Below are 14814 nucleotides of genomic sequence, written 5' to 3' on the forward strand. Positions count from 1 at the left end.
GTCAGATCCTCTGGTACGTCCCAGAGGCTCAGTTTGCTTGCTTTTCAGTCTGTTTTCTCTCTGCCATTCACACTGGGACATTTCTATTGTTCTGTCTGGAAACTCACTGGTTCTTTCTTCTGTCCTCTCCATTCTGTTGTCGAGTCCACCCACTGAATTTTTATTTCAGTTATTATATTTTCAGGTCTAAAACTCATTGTGTTATGAGGCTGTGGATCTTGCTTAAATATTGTTAGCAGGCCCCCTCCTACACTATAGGAGGAGGGTAGGTCTGCCTCATTACCTCTGGGGGCAGTGGCCAGGGTCAAGGGTGCTTGTTTTGGGTGGTGATGGGAACTCTGGCTCCCTGCTGCTGATTCTGCTCTGGGTGCAACAGGCAAAGGTGTCCCCCTACTGATCCCCATGTGGCTCCAATGACAGTAAGAGATGGGGAGACGTTGTGCCATTCACAGTGACACAATCCTGATTCCTTTTACTCTTCGGTTGGAGTGGAGCAGTTAGGATCTGAAAGTTTTCTTGTGTGGTTGTCCATTTCCTTGCCCTCTGCTAAGGAGAGTATGCTTTTCTTGGGCCTTTTTGTCTGTACCCATTGGTGTCTCCAGATTGCCAACTTTTCCATCTCATTTTCCAGGATGCATGAGGAAGCTCAAAGCCATCTTTTTCCTCATGCCCTGAGGTCCTTAAGCATTCTGTTTCCTTCTCTCCACTTTTCAGAATCTCCTTACATTTGGAGACTTTTTGGGTATGGAGCTGTATTAGCTAAAATTCATTTTCCCCAAATAAATTTAAAATGCAACAGTAGTTGAAAGGTTACAGCACAAGAAAGATCCCCTAAATCTCAAAGACAGTGATAAAATTACTTAAGAAATTTTGTAAATTTATGCATTTTGCTGCAAAATGCTGATTTTCAGCAAACCAAGTTGTTTTTGCTTTTGACAATTTTACTCTCTTCTTTGCACCTGATCCTTACAAAATTCACTTCTCATGTTCCAAGGCAGGGGCTGGGAAGAAGCAGCAGGAAAGCTGGGGCCCTACCCATAGCAAGCAGGTTCTCATCAGAAGAGGGAAGGAGAGTCCGAGCATGCATCTGAACCTTTGGATTTCCTTCCCTGATAGTAAGGACACATTTTCCTTTCCATGTGGATTTAGGGGAAGGCAGTATGTGTACTTTCATTTCAGGGCATAATTATTGAACACCTTCATTGTGACCGGCATTTTGCTTGTTGTTTGGAGATACATATATGACAAGGGAGTGGAGGCTCCCGATGTTCTGAAGTGAGCTTTCTGGAGCAGCAGGTCATACACTATAGGGTGGAGAGTGACTGAGCAGAGCCTGGCTAAGACTGAGTGCAAAATGCAGCAAGGAACAAAATACATGTGACCTCACCCCTGAGAATCCAGGCCTTCTTCCCAATGGGGACAATCTAGAAAAAGAGAAAAGCATATTCAAATATATGGACATGATTTTAATTGCAAGGTAGGCAAAGGTTGTTTTGGTTTTGTGTGTGTGTGTGTGTGTGCGTGTGTGTGTGTGTTTGTGTGTGTGTGTGCCTTTGTTCACTTTTTCTTCCAGGAACTATCGAATCAGCCCTGCTTTTAGTGACCTCATGCTGGCAGTGAGCACCTGTTAAGAGCTTAGCAGTCTTATAAATTTCATTTGGAGGCATGAAAGATTTCATGACTCTCATTTTGGTCATGGCTATAATTTGCAACCAGATGCAAATGCTGAACGTGGATAATTTCAAGGCTGATAATAAAATTCCCAATGCCCTGGCACTTGAGCATTAGGTAAAAATTGAATTATTATCAGGAAGTTTTAGGACCTAGTCAAATTCCCCATCTATCTGATTGCAACCACAATATACACTAAAAATTCCACAACTGGAAGAGGAAAATGAAGAACAAGCAAACAGATAGAATGAGGGAGTGAGGAAGGGAGGCACAGAGTGAGCACAGAGGGAGGGAGGGCACTGGATTCTGTGTCGCAGTCGCATGGGGCTTGCTGGCCATCAAGTTCCCACTGCACACCCCCAGTAACCCACGTGCTGAGGGGACACAGCCATACAGGGCGTGTACTGTGGCACAGGGCCTTGCCTTCAGAAAGTCTTGTGCTCAGTTTAGTGTTGTGCTGCTGCCATCTTGAAATTCATAGTGATTTGGGTTTAAGTGTTGGTTGATGGGACGCAGGAACACACACCTGAGCTGAGGAGATAAGCAAGCATAAGATGCATGTCTCCACTGCATGGGGAGTTTGCAAGGCCTGTGAGCACAGAATCCTGGCACACCTGCAGGAGTGGGGGTTCGGCAAGACCCTGGCATTGAGCAAGTGGGGGCACTGACAGCTTGAGGAGGCCTGTCCATCATTCCAACCGGAATTTAGAACACACAAAGAAGGCAATGATAACCTAAGAATTGCTTGTGGCCAAGGATCCTTGTCATATCCTTTCTGATCAACTTTGTCATTTCCCTGTATTTGCCACCCACTTCCCTGGGACAATGACAGCATGATGGAAAGAAAGAGAAAGTGGCAACCTATTGCCCCTTGCCTGTCTGTCCTTCCGTATGCAGCAGTCAGCAGAACACAGAGAGTGCTGGTAGACTGTGTGCATGTCACAAATGGAAATAAAGGCACTGAGTCTGTTTTGTGTAGCACCGCCATTCTCCTAAGAGCAAAATACAAAATACATACAAGAGCAAAATACATACAAGTGTCTGAACTGTGAATTGTGCAACTGCCACGATTCCAAAGACATAGTTAAAGAGCATGTAAGTTAAATGTTTTATATTTATATCTAAAGTTGGCATTGCACAAAAGGTGAATGGTAAATTCCATGCTATCAATTTAAGTTTTTGTCTTTTATTTCTTAAATGACACGCAAAGGACACCATGACAAGTTGAGAGACCACACAGGAAAAGAACAGCCTAATATTGTATCCCTTTTAATGGCACATATTTCATGCACTTTGAACAACAAGCTCTGAATTTTCCTTTTGTGCAGGACCATGCAGATTATGTAGTTGGCCCTGGTCTCAGGTCTAAATGGACTGGAAATCTAATGAGGGAGCATCATCTAGCTCAATCATTGGCCAAATTTGTCAAGTGCTCTGAGGGATTTTGCAGCAAAGATTGTGACCTTCTTGTCTTAATTATTGCTTCTTTAATCAATAGATCAAGGAAATAAGAATCATTTTACATTTAATAATGGATGAGGACTAGGGTTGTTTAGAGCAATAACTGTCTTTCTTTCTTTCTTTCTTTCTTTCTTTCTTTCTTTCTTTTCTTTCTTCTTTCCTTCTTTTACTTTTGTTGCTAGATGAAAGTCACCTGTGCTTTCTAGTTACGTGGTTTCCACAAGAAGCCATTTAAAGATGAATCCATTTACATGTGAGTGCTCATATTTTTAACTAAGGGGCTGCAATCTGGGAGACAGTGGACAGTGAAGTAGTGAAAAAGAGGTGGCATCAGTATCCTCCAGTGTCTTTTATTTGGGAAAAATACCCCGGTGGGGAAGCAAAGGGAAGGCCATATAATCTGTCTGCCTTGTGATGGTTGATTCTCTGCATCAATCTGATTAGGCTAAGGGATGCACAGATCACTGGTAGGACACATTTCTGGGTGTCTCTGAGGATGTTTCTGGAAGAGATTAGCAATAGAATTGGTGAATTTATAGAAAAGATTTTCTCCAATGTGGGTGGGCATCATCCAATCCTTTGAGGACCCAAGTACGACAAAAAGGCAGAGAAGGGTTAACTATGCTCTCTCTGCTCTAGCTGCGATGTTCATCTTCTCCCGCCCAGGTTCTTGGGCCTTCATGTTTGAACCAAACAATGCCACCAGAATTCTGAGATTGGCAGATCATGGGACTTCTCAACCTACACATTCATGTGAGCCACTTCTCCACAATAAGTTTCTCTCTCTCCTCTTCTCTCTCTCTCTCTCTCTCTCACTCTCTCTCTCTCTCTCTCTTTTTCTCTTCTCTGTTCTATTGGTTCTATTTCTCTGCAGAACTCTGGCCACTATAGCCCTCTTCTTCCATCTCCTGTCACTCTTGGACCAAGGTGACACTGCTACATGGCACATTGCTGTGTGTCCTGGCAGCATGACCTGGGTGCTAGAGACTCTGCTGCCTCTTGCTGTGCTGGCACATGGGTGAGGAACAGAAACTCAAGCATCCCTGAAGACTGAGACACCAGGAGACAGAAGGACATTACGTAGCCATAGTGCACCAGGGCAGGAATGGAGGCCAGTGGACCTACTATGACCCTAAAAGTAAATGACACTAAGATTTTACACCAGAACAAAACTTTTCACTGGTGTTCTGCTTGCCACAAGGATAAATTCAGATTTCTTACTCTACCTTCAGGAGCCCAGGAAGCCTTCCTAATACACAGCACAGCCAGCCCTCCTTCCAAATAAAGTGCCCCAGTGTACGTGTTCTATTCCAAAGAAAGTGATCTAGTCCCTGTCCCTCAGCCACTCTTCACAACTCGCCTTGCGCTGATCCCCTGCCTGATAATCTTTCTCCTAAATATGTCAGTGCTCCCCACCTGTCTTAGTCTAATCAGGCTGCTGCAATGGAACGCCGCAGACTGGGCAGCTTTCTCTCAGCTCTGGAGGCTGGAAATCCAAGATCAAGTTGCCAACTTATTTGGTGAGGGCCCCTTTCTCACAAATGGCTTCTTCTCTCTGTGTCCTCACATGGTGGATGGGAGGAGGGGTCTTTCTGGGCTCTGTCTCTCGTATAAGGACAGTAATTCCATCACAGGGGCTCTACCCTCAAGATGTATGTGCCTCCCAAAGGCCCCACATCATAACCATCACCTTAGGGGCAAAGGTTTGAATAAGAATTTAAGGGAACACGAATATTCCGTCCATGGCGGCAACCCCCCCCCCGAGTCTTCTCTGTGGGGTGCTGTGCATACTTTTCACAGTGGAAGGAGTTGCTCTGAGACCACAGGTGGACTCACTGAACTCTGAACTCCTTAGACTTTAGCAGACTTTGGAAAGCTTTTCAGATGATCAGATCACATTATCTGTTTAAGAGAACATTTCAGTTTGCAGCAATTTTGTAGCTACCTGGGCCCAGCCCCTCGCAGACAACCTTCAGTGGTGTCTGTGGGAGGTGCTCCCAAGGCTGAGCGCCATGCATGTCTTGGGCTCTCCGCTGCCATGTCCCCTCAACTCAGCTGCCCCTCTATGTGCAGGCCTCCCTCATGGGGTGGCCCTCATGGGTGAGGCTGGGAGCATAAATACCCCAACATCCATGCTCAAAGGGGGACAGTTCAGATGTGTGTTCCACAGCATTTCCCAGAGATACCCCAGGAAGCAGGCTCAGTTGCCCACAGAAGTGATCCACCCAGTGAAGACCCTTGCTTATTCCTTCCCTTCTGTGTCTCCATTCCCTGGTCCCCAGAGAACGCTCATTATGATTTTTTTTTCCCACATAAACTATTGGCGTTCAAATCCTCATATCATACCGGCTTCTGGTGAAACCCAACCATAAATGGTCCCTACTGTACAAGAATCTCACCCTTACCAAGACATAACACTTGCAGTCACCTAACTCCCTATGTTCTCTATTTACTACAGGTTATGGATTCTGTGGGTCTAGGATCCTCGTATCTCTGGCCCATTTATCTCTTATGAAAGGAGAGGAGGACAGGAAGTAAGTTGTCAGGAGACCAGAGTTCTATAAGGCTAGTGATCCCCACACATTAGCCTCATAACCTCAACAAGTCACCTGCCTTCTCATGAATAGAGTTTCTATATCTATAAACAAGAGGATGACCTCCATGTTTCCTTTTCAGAGTTGCTGGAAAGTAGTGATGAGAGTGGAGTCATTCTCAAAACAGAAAATGGAATTGCTAGTAAGTGGCCTGCAGGAGACAGTGGGACCAGGCTAGGTACAGAAGCAAGGATACTCCGAGGACATGTCTGCATTATTTCTGACCATTTCAGAACACTGGAGATCTGTTTCCTTGGGAGGGAAGACATTTTATGAAATGTTTGCTTTGGGTTCCTTTGGTTTCATTTTCAATAACAACACCCATTTTCATATACCCTCTGATGAACAAAACCATATGGAAATTCCGTATGTGGGGTGAATTTCCCTTTTACCTAGCCAAACCTCACCACCTCTGAAATGTTAATCTGTTATCTGAGATCATGTCAGCTGACACGAAACAGACGTGAATTTATTAAAATGAACTCATCTGTCCCAAATATAGCAAATTTCCCATAGCTCTCTCTCAGAAATTACAATTCCCTGCAAGGCCCACAAAATTCAGGAGACACTAAAGAATGTTCAGCCACAAAAGGCCACTCTCAGAAGCAAACACAAGAGGCGCACTGGTATTAGTTCACGTCCCTGTAAACACCTTCAGTAATTTCCTTTATCTGCTCTGTTGCCATGTTCCAGGGAAAGTGAGAGCTGGAGGTGTAGGTGGTAAATCGCACAGAGTCGTCATCATTTAGCTATTGGATCTATTACCATTCATCTTTAATGTAGCCCATACTTGACTTTTAAGGGGTTTTGATTGTTTGTTTTTTAAATAAAGGAGCTCAGCCTCCCATTTTCAGTAACATCCATACAGTGCATGGTGTCCCAGAGTGTCACCAATTCTTTGTGTTTATCAAACATGCACTGGAGCTACCCTGAGCCCTAACTTCTCTGAATGCTTAAATGCTTTCAACTACAGCACACTGGTGATATACTTAAAACCAAGTCTGTTTTTTGTTTTGTATTTTTTTTTCTGGGAATTTCAAGGAGGTGGGCTTAGGAGAAGTAAACAAAAATAAGCCCCCAGTAGATTTCTGGAAAAATATCTACTAAAGCCAAGGTATATTACCCAGAGGACATTTTTTTCCTTCTTTTGGGAGCAGAAACACCCACCAAATGGAAGAATGGTTCAGGGTAACTATTAGCTGGAAAAGGGACAGAATATTTGATATCACATCTTTATAACCTCTCCCTAACACGTGGTTAAGAATAGTTAGTTTTCCATTCTTCCTTTTGCCTTCTTATGCAGCATTTGTAAAGTATTTACATATTTTCAAGAACTCATGGGTTTTGTCTCTTCAAGGTTCAGGCCAGCCTGTGTGATATAACAGATAATATGTTTACATTTGGCAAGGGAGATATTTGATTTCATAACAGCGGTTTGACTAAAAAAATGATTTTGCAATGTGTGAGCTGGTGTTTGGCCCATGTTCCATGCTTCTGTTTAGCTCTTACCTTGTACTACAAAAGCTCTGTAACCAAGACACAGCAAGGATCGAGTTCAGAAAACCAATGGTCTTTCCTATGTACAAACATGACATGGTTCTGATTTGTAATTCAAAGAAATGACAAAATTTATGAGATTGACATTTAAATTAAAATGGTAATCCATGATGTCTCAAATTGCATCAGCTACAGATAATTTATCTGTTCCTCAGAAATCAAAACGGCATTTACTGAACCCACATCAGAGTTCTCTGCCTTCATTCTAAAATAATGGGGACTCATTTCTTATTCACGTTGTGTGGCAGTCTCTGCTCTCTGCCTTATGGGATCCTCCCCGGCTATCATGGCCTTGCTCCAGCCTCACTTCCTCCTTGGACATTCTCCAGAATCCCTCCAGGTCATTTAATTGCTGTGATTGCTCATCTGGAGACTAGTAACTATTCAAGGATGGCATGTATATTATTTCACACTGCCTTTCGCAAACCATCACCCACTGGCCACATATGGTCCCAGAGTTCAGTCATGGTATGGCTTACAGATTGTTTTTTTGTTTGTTTGTTTGTTTTTCACAAAGCTAACTACAGAACATCATTTACTAGTAAATAGTCAATATTTTTGTTGATTAATCTATTTTTCATAGTGATATACTTAAGAGATAGCACTATATGTGGGGAAAAAATTAATGTAGTAGAAGAAGCAAAATTTTACTTCTCTACTCAAAAGGTTTTCACCTGGGCTTGAGAATTAAGTTGACACAAGACAGATCAGCAGAAAAAAAGCCCACGGGACTGTTCAGTGTAAGTTTTAGGTGATGCGCAGCCCTCACAAGGATTGAAGACCCACATAAGAGGCAAACCTAAATGCTTTACTACCAGGCTGAGCAAAGACAGGGAATTTTAGAAAAATAGCTCAATATACAAGGATGCTAAAGGAAGATGGGATCATTTTAACAAGGCCTGTTTGCGCAGAATTCTCTCGGCTTCCACTCTTCATCCTTGGTGATGAGGATGTTACTTTCCTTCGGGCACAGGAGGACATCATCCATGTGGGGTCTTTCCTCCCGCTTCCAGAAGAAGAAGGGGAAGGTGGATAACCCTTCTTGGACCTGACTTTCAAATGTCTTCAGCCAAAATATGTAGTATTTGTGGATACTGCCTCTTGCCGCCCCATCTCAATTTAAGTTTGAACCTATTTAACTCTGCCCAGTAGATTTAATTTGCTCTGGACGTGAAAGTTCATCTACTCTGTATCCAAGGGCAATTTGAGGACACTTTGGTCTAATTCCGAGGGCCATCGTCAAGCACACATCCCCCCTAGTGGGTTCTGACAAGATTTATGGAATGAGGAGAGATGTGCGGCTGGAAGCTCTGCCTTGGTACGACTTGGCCTTAAGTCTGCAGTGAAACAGGAGCCCCAGAAAAGTCTCTCCAGGAATCTGGAAGCCAAACCCTGTCAGGACACAGCCCTTCCAGAGGCCATTGTGAAATGTACTGGATCCCAGGGCTGCTGCCACAAGCCCAAGATGGAACCGCTGCCTGGTATGGTCCTTTTGGTCACCTGTGGTCACCCTGGATGGCCTGTCCCCATTGGCTGTGACTGTAGCTGCAGCTGCCCTGCATCTTGTCTCCAGAACTTTCCTTCTTAACATGTAGGACTAACTTTACATGACTGGGTATGTGCTACAGAGGCTTTTAGTTCTCTAGTTGTGTCTGATTTCTTGAGAAAACAGACAGGAGCTGGGTTCCCCAAGCCAACGTGGGCGCAACTATGAGATCTGCCAAATCAGAGCATCCCATGCCTCGCTTTCTTACCTCTCCCACATACTAGGTCTTCACGCCGGGTACAAAGAGTAAGAGGTGAGAAGTGAAACAGGTTCTCCTACTCAATTATGATCATTCTTAGCTTTATTATCTGACATCATACAGTCAGTCACCCTCTCTGAGGCTAATTTTTTTGGTGCCTACTAGTGCCTATTTTATGAGGTAGCTGTGGAGAGTAAGGTAAATTATATGAAGCTTTTAGTCCAAAACCTGCCATCCACTGAGCCTCCAAATCTGTTTTCTTCCTTAAAAAACATCAATACAAAGTAACTGAGTTCACTTTTAAGGCTAGAATTGTGGCTTGGTTTGTTCTTTATTTTCATTTATATTTATATTTATTATTTATTTTTTATAGCTTTATTGACGTGAAATTGATATTCCACTACCTGCACATATTTTAGATGTGGATTCATCCTCAAAATCTAGACAAGGAGCATATCTGGCTCCCCCCTAGATTTCTTTGCACTGGTCTGTAGTGCTCCCACACACCCTTCCCTGCTCCCCTCACTCACCCATCCTCAGATCGCCACCAATCTTCACTCTGTCACTTCACATTAGCTTGCACATTCTGTATTTATAGAAATGCAATTACACAGCATGTACTCTTTCTCGGGCTCACTTCTTTCACTTAGCATAATTATTCTGAGATTCATCTATTTTGTTGTGTATATTAGTGATTTTAATTTCAGAATAGGATTTCATCTTATGGATATGCAGTGCATTTATGTATTAATCTGTTAATGGACATGGGGGTGGGTTACAGGCTTGGCTATCACTAGTAAAGCTGCTATGAACATTTCTGGATCTAAATGTAAGAGCTCAAACATAACAATTCTAAAAGAAAACATAGGGTAGAATTAGTGACTTTTAATTTGGCAAATATTTCTTAATTATAAGTAGAAATCAAAGATTATGAAAGAAAACACATCAATGAAGCGTACTTATCAAAAATAGAACACCTTTGCTCTTCAGATGACACTTAAGAAAATGAAAAGATGGGTAACTCAGTAGAAGAAAATATGTGTGAAACAGATTTTCAAGAACAAATCTGTATCTAGAATATATAAAGAACTCTTACAACTCAATAACCAAAAGACAAAATAATTTGAAAAAAAATATTTGTAAAGACCTTTCACCAAAGATGGCACAGAGATGACTAATTAGCACATGAGAAAACGTTCATCACATTTTGTCATTATGCAAATACAAGTTAAAACCACAATAAGATGCCACTACATGCCCACTAGAATGGCTAAATTCAAGAGTGATCACACCACATGTTGATGAGGATGTGGGCAGTGGGAGCTCTCTGCTGCTGGTGGGCATGCAAAATGGTACATCTGCCTTGAAAAATGTGTGGCAGTTCCTTAGAAGTTAAACATAAACTTACCATATGATGAGGCCATTCCATTCCTAGGCATTTACCCAAGAGAAGAGAAGCATATGTCTCCACTAAGACCTATAGCTCTAAGTTAAAGGAAATAAACTGAGCTCAATCTATGGAAACCCACATCTCAAAGTGATGCAGGCTTCGTAATACAGGTCAGTCTCTCAAAGGATCATTTAAAATTCCGTAACAAGAGAAAACCTTGAAGTCCTCTTCATTTTCATCTGTGGTAGAGATCAGGGGCTATTAGAAATTATGCTGTAAAGGGAAGGAGTGAGACAGAAAGTAGAGGGAAAAAATCCAGAAGACACTCTCTAGCACTACAAAATAAATTAGAGGAAGATATATACTAATAAACACACCAACAAACCAAATAATTTTGAGACATACATACTAGGCACAGAGTGTTATTCCATTCAGTAATCCTAAAATACCCAAGGGTAGTTTGCAGACGCAGCTCAAGGGGAAAATACACTGTGGCAGAGCAGAGTGGACTTCAAAATGAGGTCTGGGCTGTAGGTCCAGGTGTGCGACCTTGGGCAAGTCACTGGCCTCTTCAGCATCCAGTCTGATGTTAGCCTTATACAAGCCCTACAGCATCTTCTAGCTCTGCAATACTGGTTTTCCAGTGAATGAGCTTTCTTCTTTGTAAAACCTACCATTTGGATATCATGATGGTAAGGAGTGAAATCTTTTGTCATTGGTGGTGTTTCTATATCATAACATCATTACTTCCACCAAACTGATGGAGGCTGGCATTTCCACTGATGCATGGGATGGCCATTTCAATGACAATTTTTTTTTTAAATTTTATTTATTTATGATAGTCACACAGAGAGAGAGAGAGAGAGAGAGGCAGAGACACAGGCAGAGGGAGAAGCAGGCTCCATGCACCGGGAGCCCGACATGGGATTCGATCCCGGGTCTCCAGGATCGCGCCCTGGGCCAAAGGCAGGCGCCAAACTGCTGCGTCACCCAGGGATCCCCTAAATGACAAATTTTTTAAAGACAATCTTAAATACATAAACGCTACATGATTTACAAAGTAAATTCTGACTTGGCCTATGCATTAAGAACTTTGGACAAGGTGTGCTAATTCAAGATAACAATGGATAGTGTATAAAATAGACAAAGGCAGAAAATCCCTTCGCTTGTTTTCACTCATTCATGCACTATATTAAGCTCTGTGATTCACACCCCAATTGACAGCTACTAAGTAAACTGTTCTAGAAATAAAATCTTTGTCTAATAATTTGCCCCATATGTTTCTGGCAAATAAATAATTGAGGCTTAAGAGAAATGGTATCTCTGCTCTCATTTCAAAAGAACAAAGACACAGTATCCATTTCTACTCTTGAAAAAAATTATTCACATCATAGATCACTTACGTTTGAAGGAAGCCAATATTAATATTTCCTTTTCATCTTACGGCGCTCATAAAGTAGTTCAGACGCTTTCCACACATCTGCAACTTAGATGTGGATGTGCCACATCCTCTAACGATGTACTCCTAACATGCTCATGTTTTAAAAATTCTCCAAAGGACTGCCAAGCAACAGTTTGGCCTAAATCAATCGGCTAATCAGCCGATGGCATCAGCCCCAAGTCAATGGAAAGAGAAGGGAAAATCCATCTTTGTTGTTGAATAGCAAGCAACCAGGAATGGGGCACCGACATGCACTTGGTCATTTTGTCAAAGGCTCACTTGGGCAACTGGGAATTTAGGCAAACCATTGGAAACACAGTTTCTTTTTCCTTAACAGGACAAAAGGCACAGCGTGTGAGGGACAGGGTGTGAGGCAGGTGGTGCTTCTACATACCCTGCCGGTCTCACCTTCCCCACCCTCCCAAGGAGCCCCAGCTGAGACTCCAGCATGCCTCCCTGAGTGAGAAACAGTACATCCAAACTAAGCCCAAACATGAACTGATCTGAGTTTCAGTTCTTTTGATATAAAAAGAAGAAAATAAAGACACATTAAACACATGGATTTGTATTGAGAAGGATTTTCTTCACCTAGAAAGAGCATCTGCTTCAGTGGCTGGAGAGGCAGCCTAGCAAGCCTGGTTTCTTCCTAAGAGGGACTCGCCTATATTTCTCCACCCACCCCCCTCGGTTACTTCCATGAGCACTGTTTGTCAAAATGTAGTATTTCCCATTTGGCAGTAATAATCTTTCTAAGTTTGACAAGATTTAAGTAATTTCAAATTGTTTTCAAGGCTCACTTTCAATTCGTGTTTTAAATTGCAGTATACGAAGCATGTAAAACACTTGTTTCAATGAGAACATGATGCTTGCACTTAGTATTTACACAATATGAAATAAATCATGTCAGAATTAATAAGGTCTAATTCTATTAATGTCAGAAAAGATTAACGTGGGTTCTCTCTTCTAAGCAGACTTGCCCGGTTCTCTTTGAATTATTCTTGACAGTGTTAAAATTAGACTAAGCCTACAAATAAAATAGGCCAGCAAATAAATTGAAGTAATAAATTAAGACACTCTGTAAATAAAGGTATCTGTGCTAAAAGGAGCTGATTTGATTGAAAACCCTTAGTAGGTTTGTCATCAACGACATACTTCCTAGTCTTTCTCCTGATGCTTCTAGCTGTCTCTGAATTGTTTCTGAATTCCTTTGTGTGTTTTTTATTAAATGAAATTTTCATACTCGGAGTGAAAAAGTTAATGATAATTAGACGAGACTATACCAAAGCAAGTGAGTGTGATTTAATAACATGACAAAAGAGATTTTGCTCATCAGGTGGATTTGCCTGATTACCGGCTAAAAATGTCCACGTAAATCTCACAGGTTTGTGCTGTTAGAGACAATGTGCACAGGGCGTTTACCTGGACTCATCTCTTTCACTTTCATGTTTGCTTCCTCCGCTAATTCATGCTCACAAAGAGGTGTTCTTGTAAGAAGAGGGAAAAATAAGATGCGTTTGATTGAATCTTTTGCTGAGCTTTTTCTATCCAGCCTTGTAAAACATTGTCTTCAAACAAAAAGAGTTATTATTTAAAAATATGGTTAGCATTCCAGCTGGTAGTAAGTGATATTAGTTCTGTAATTCAGTAAAAGGAATACAGGTCAGGCTTGGGGGAGTGGCAAGGAAAGAGAACAGGTAAAGTTGTCTGAAACAGTGTAGAACAATGGACGAATAATGTCTGAACGTAGAATACCACGTTCTTAATGGGAAGAGTACTTGACAAAGGAGGTTATGGATATAAGCATATTGGTTATTACAAATTTATATTTTTAAGAATATGTATTATTTAAGCTTAGTGTATATGGTGTTTATTTAAATTTAGATTAAGTACTTTGTGTAAGATTTATAATCCAAAGGACAAAAGTTAGTCAACTCGAAGAAGAAAATTTTTTTCTGATAATGAAATAGAAGCAAATCATCTTTCGTTTCCCCCCAAAGAACATGACTTGGAAACCGTGGGCTGACCGTGCATTAACATGGCTTCACACATTCTGCTGAAAGGAATAAAAATGGGAAATCCATAGATTATCATTGCAGGTGCATGTGGAAGTTCAAATCTCGTGATCTACATCTATAACATGAACTATCCCTGGAGGACTCAAATGGCACCACGGGGCATGTGAGGGGACCTGCAGAGCTGGGGGGTGGGTAGGGTGGGGGGTAAGCCAGAGGGGAGCTTTCCTCCATGGAGCGGTGGTAGTGCTGGGGCACTGGGGTCTGCTAGACATTTCCTCCAGGTACAGCACAGTCCCCAAACTCTAAATGACAGAGAAGGTACACTGGAGAGTATCACGGCCCTCATTAAATTTACAAATGGATAAAATATATAAGACTTACTATATACAAATTTGTGATGAAATTTAGTAAAATGACTAAAACAAACCAGTGCCAGGTATGACAGTTGCACGGAATTTCATGGCTAAGGAGCTTTGGACATTACGGAAAAATAGAATGAGGGTGCAGAGAAGGTGGGTGAGCAGAAAGCCACTGTGAACATGTGTATTTGTCAGTAAAGAATGCCTCCTGAGTGTACTTGTGTATCTGTGGAGTGATGCTTCACACATGCTTGTTTACAATAGGGCAAGATGGAAAACAATCTAGACTTTCAATAATAGATAAACAGTTGAAAAAGGAATAGTTTATCCATATTATGTATTTATCAAGTAACTAATAATTAAGTTTTCCAAAATAATACTATTTGATTATTTGGAAAAATCACCTTACATAGACAAAGTGAAAATAAAAAAATCAGGATATAAAACTTTATGTAAAGAATATTATTAATTTATTTTAAACACATAGGAATTATTTCTGGATCAAAATGTCAAAGTGACCACGACCTATAATCCCCTTCTCTACACATGCACACATGGCACATATGTACACACCACATGCA

This window comes from Canis lupus, chromosome 2, assembly GCF_011100685.1.
Source record: "Canis lupus familiaris isolate Mischka breed German Shepherd chromosome 2, alternate assembly UU_Cfam_GSD_1.0, whole genome shotgun sequence".
NCBI classification, from domain to species: domain Eukaryota; kingdom Metazoa; phylum Chordata; class Mammalia; order Carnivora; family Canidae; genus Canis; species Canis lupus.